Consider the following 5,442-nt stretch of genomic DNA (forward strand, 5'->3'; position numbering starts at 1 on the left):
TTTCTGGCTTCAAGGAGGCTCTGCGACGCTGGGTCTAGTGCTCTCAGCCGACTTGGACCACACGGCCAGTTGTCTCCTCCTGCATGGGCCACCTATTGGCTCGGGTGAATCAGGTGAGGGCATGTCCTCTCAGAGAGATACATGGAGAACAGAATAGAGGACCTCTTTCTGGCATTGTTTACCCTAATCTCTCAGTGGTTGCTACCATCGCTTGACTTCCCTGGAATTTCAAGCCCAGGAGAGGGGGGTGGGTCAGCAGCCAGAACTGTGGCTTCACCCTTGTGTCTTTTTTGAATGTTTTCCGCAACCCAGAGGGCTTCCGACAACACCAATTGATAACCGCATATGGTTTCCGTGGGCCAGGCATCCAGGTGCATCTAGCCAGGGACCTGTGTCTCAGGATCTCTCACAAGGCTGCAGTCAAGATGTCATGTGGGTCTTCAGTCATCTCCAGGCTTGTTGGCGGGAAATCTGCTTGTGTGCTCACTCGGGTGCCTCCTAGCAGCCAGAGGTCCTCCATTGCGGTGAGCAAGAAATATTCATTCCTTGCCACATGGGCCTCTCCATCATACAGCCCACAAGGAGCAGGCGGCTTCCCTCGAAACCAATGGTGAGGGAGCGAGAGCAAGCCCAAGAGGAGACCAGTGTCTTTGTCTACGAGCCTCAGAAGGGACATGCTATCTATCTCTCGGGCCATATTCTGTCCTTTCGAAGTGAGGCAGGAGTTCCTGACTCTAATCCAGTGGTAGAGTATGGAACACAAAACGAGGTGTACCCACGAAGGGAATCGTTGGAGACCCTGAAAGGCTGCCCTCCATGCTTTGCTGGGACATTACCTCAGCTAGGCATCACCATAATCCTTGCATCCAAACTAGAACGTGACCTATGAGAAAATTTTGTCAAGCCCTTCTGGGATCCTTACAGCAGCTTGCCTAGAAGTTCCTTGCACAAGGGAAGGGTGCCTGTGTGGTTTAGTCAGGACAACGTCTGACTCTTGATTTCGGCTCAGGGCGTGGTCCCATGGTCTGTGAAATCCAGCCCAGCGTCTGGTTGTGCACTTGAGTGGGAAGGCTGTCTAGGAATCTCTCTCTCCCTGCCCCTCTCCCGCTTGCATGTGTGTGTGCCCTCGCTTTTTCTCTCTCTCAGAAATGAAGAAGCAGAAGTCATCGTAGTGGTAGGAGTGGTAGTTATTTTCACATCAGTGGGTAATGAGACAACCTTGGCTTGGAATGGGAGCTCTGAAATTCCCTAGCTGTGTGATCTTGGGGCAAGTTGTGTCCCCTCTCTGAACCTCAGTAGTATATGACACACTGGGTTATTGGGACAATTAAGTGATCAGTAAAGGACACTTAAAACCCTTCGTTGCTTGGCATAGAATCCCTTCATACAATCAATTCTCAGTCGCAGTAGGATCAGCAATTTGATCGTTTTATTTTTTTGGTCCTTAACAATGAAAAATGCTCTCTCACATGGCTATAGGGAATAGGTAGCATCAGTTCAAGAATGGGGTGGATCTCCAGTCAAAGGAGCAATGGGTGTGGCTGAAGGGGTAAGGAAGCACAGGAGCTTTTGTGCTCTGGTTGTGAGTGTTGGTGGCTGCTGGGAAAGGGAATCAGACCTGCAGGGGACCCGAGAACTTGGAGTCTGGCCAGTGCACCCTTGCTCCCTTCTTGGGCTTCTGGGCTTTCAGGGGAGCCTGTGGCCCTTGAGGGCATTTGGAGGCTGTGCCCAGAAGAGCAGGAGCAGGAGCTGGAGCTGGAGCTGGAGCAGGAGCAGGAGCAGGAGCAGGAGGCCCCCCGGAGACAGGCTGGACCTTGGGCCCAGAGTTGGCCAGCTTCTGCCTGAGGCAATGGTTTTCTTCCTTGAGCCTTTGGAACTCCCTCTCTGCCCACAGAACAGCCTTCTGGCTCTCCTCACTTCTGTTCTCCACCAGGAGGCGCTCTCGGTCATGCAAGGAGGAGATTCTCTGCCATTCTCGGTGCAGGTCGTCGGCCATCTTCTTGTAGAGGCCTAAGTTCCAGTGGGCAGCATCCACCTTCCTGCGCACCTTGGCGAGATCGTTCTTCACTTGCAGGCAGCGTGCCTTCTCCTCCATCATCTTCCTCTCCAGGTGTTTGAGGTGCTCTTCGCACAGCTTAGGCTCTGCCTCGAGCTTCAGGTGCAGCTTCTGAATCTCCCTTTCCAGGAGGCTGTTTCGCTGGTGAAAAGATACTTGCTCAGCTTGGTGGATTGTTGTGTTTCCTGGGAGCTCTTCATTCCCCTGACGTGCCTTCTTCAGTGCCCTGGATGGCTTTCCTTGATTCAGGGGGCTCCCACGGGGCGCGTGATCAGTGGAGGAGGAGCCAGTCTGCACCTGCCTCCTTGAGCCCCCACCTTCCAGATGATCTCGAAGGAGTTCTAGCAGATGCATCACCGTCAGTAGGATCTGGCTGAGGGTGTGGTGTTGGCTCTGGCCCTCAGCGGGGGCCTGCCACGGCACACCTCCGTCAGGAAGCTCTGGCCTGCCTGCCTCCCCTGCCTCTTCCTGCCCTCTCAGTCCACAGCTGCCAATGTCCTGAGACAGAGGGTCTGCACTTCCCCGCAGATCAGGCCTGTCCTTGAAGTCTTCTGGCATATTCCTCGCAGGGGCTTCTCCATCGTCCTGGGCTGCTCCACAGATGGGATTTTCATCGGTGAGCTGGTGAGGGCTCTTCTTCAACAGCCTTTGCCGAACTCCCTTCAGCAGTTGCGTAGCGTCTCCCTGTGGCCCGCCAACGCTCGCCCGCGAGGAAGGAAGACCACCGACACAGGATTCTTCTCTATCACGCTTTATTGAAGTGCACTTGGTTGACGTCTGTAGGGTGATGGAAGCAGGAAGCGCCTGGGTAGAGCCAGGGCTGCACATATATACAGGCTAGCTGGGGCGTGTCTCATTCTGGGGTACGTGGCTCACTATGGTAGGTCAGCCTTGTTGCTGGGCAGAATAAGCTTAAGGCCACGCGTCCAACCACTTGTTTACGAGGCTCTCCGGCGCCATCTTGTAATGGCGGCAACGGGTTGCCACATCTCCCCCTTTTTCTTTTATTTTGCAGTCATGGCTAAAATCAGAGGAGTGTCCCCTAGTAAACATGTCCTCCTTTGCCTAGGGACGGGAGAGAAACGGAGGTACCCGTATGCAGACACTCATGACTTTCAGGGTGGCTCACCCTGTGCACTCCTAGGTGCAAACCACCCGCGGAAAATGCAAGGTTGTCTCTATTCGGGTGCAATGGGCTACTCAAAGCCCTCCGAGTGCAAGAGCACAACCTATGTTTCATTTAACTTGCTGAGCCAAGCTTGGGGAGATGTTCCAGCCTCTATAGCGGCAAAGGCACGCGCTATGGCCACCTTCTCTCTTCTGCGAGCCCTCATTACCCTCAGAATTAAGAACAAAGCCACCAGTAGTCCTGCAAACATTAGCATGCCCATGACTCCTACTCCGAGAGTGGTAAAGCACAAGGTGCCTTGAAGGTTGAAATTTGTAGTGTTATAACGCTGTACCTTATTATTGATTTGTTTACAGGGTAAATCAAAAACACATTCTGGAACATACAGATGGGGTAATGTTTTTGTCGCGTTTGTGACTGGCATGGGGATGGGCCATGTTCTTGAAACGGCCCAAAAGGTAGCTCCCTCAACTCTGGTCAGGCAGATCATCAGCACTATCAGCATCTCCAGGGTTGGAGTCCATGTCTGCTTCTTTGGTGTTGTCATCGGTTCTTTCATCCAACTTTCGCGTCAGTCGTGATGGCACCCACACCGGATCCGAGCGGTCCTGTGGAAAAACACAAACAGCTCCCCTGGATCTCCTAATCACGGGATCCGGTCCATACCATTTGTTATCCAGGATATCTTTCCACATTACACGTTCCTTTATGGCCTCAGCCTCTTCTGCGTGTCTATCTGCCGCACTTTTGCCATTGGCATCCAGAATTAAAAAATTGATAGTAAAGATTGCTAGGGATAGGCGATCTCGAGGGGTCATAACCGCCTCTATTCCCCCTTTTTGTTTTTGTATTAGTTCTTTAAGCGTGCGGTTAGCGCGCTCAAACCCAATCCCTTTCTATCATTTTTCAAGCTAGGACTGACTAGCTCTGATTCTCCCTGCAAGTATTTACCTAGGCCTTTGCCTGGCATATAGCCTTGTTTCATCATCAAATCTTTGCTCTGTTTGGAATACGTTCCCTCATTAGTCAGAATTAGATTTAATTGACTCTGGACATCTCTTCCCCAGAGATTGATGGGAAGGTCCAGTACGAACGGCTGAAAGGTCCCTTTGTTCCCTTCCATCCTCCAATGTAGAGTTTTTGCACTAATCTCAGGTGTGTTTTGATAGCCTAGCCCCTGTAATGTTTGAGAGGCCTTTTGCAGCGGCCAATTCCTTGGCCAGAATCGTTGGCTCATGACGCTTCGGTCAGCCCCCGTATCTATTAGACCGGTGAAGGCCTTTCCTTCTATCTCCAAACTACACATGGGGCGACCTGTTAGCTCCAAAGATAAGTAGGCCATATCGACTCCAGAGGATCCAAAGCCCTTATCTCCTCTGACCTTATTTTGGGCGGGGAAACGGTCATGCAAGGATGAGAGAACTACCAGCTGGGCTATTCTGTCCCCAGGGGCAATGGAGACAATGCCAAAAGGTGAGTGACACATAACCCTAATTGTACCCTGATAGTCTGGGTCAATGATCCCGGGGAGGACCAATAAGCCCCTCATGGTGCTGGATGATCGGCCTAAAACCAGCCCAGCCGAGCCTACAGGAAGAGGTCCTGACATGTCAGTAGGAACCGCTTGTATACCCATACGAGGGGTTAAAACCAGTCCGGCGGTGGCGCAGAGGTCCAGCCCCGCGGAGCCTGTCGTGGCTCGTCGGGTGCTCTCGGCGGCTGAAGGATCCCCTCCTGAAACGCCCCATATATTTTCGGGCCCTGAGGGCGTGGGCCCCTCTGCATGTTTTTTGACTCCGGGACATATGGGTTATTTATAGGTTGTCCATTAATGTCTTTTGTGGATCTACACTCATTGGCCCAATGTTTCCCCTTCTTGCATCTTGGGCATGTCCCTGGCTGCTTGGTATTTGGTCCCTTTGCCCTGAAGCCTTCCTTGTTAGGACAGTTTCTCTTTACGTGTCCCGGCTGTCCGCAAATGAAGCAGCCATCACGTCTCCCGTGCTTAGTAGCCGCTATCATAGCTCTGGCCAGTCCTTCATTGGTGAGTGGTCCTCCTATCTCTCTGCAGGCCTTTAGCCACGCATCTAAACCTTTTCCTTTCCATGGTGTGATTGCTCGCTGGCAATCCTTAGTGCATTGCTCATAAACAAGCTGTTGCACTAGAGGCATGGCCTCCTGAGCGTCTCCAAAAATTTTTCCAGCTGCCTCTATCATTCTAGCCACAAAATCTGAAAAAGGCTCATTCGGTCCTTGG

The sequence above is a fragment of the Mustela nivalis genome (genome assembly GCF_964662115.1).
Source record: "Mustela nivalis genome assembly, contig: HAP1_SCAFFOLD_525, whole genome shotgun sequence".
NCBI lineage: Eukaryota > Metazoa > Chordata > Mammalia > Carnivora > Mustelidae > Mustela > Mustela nivalis.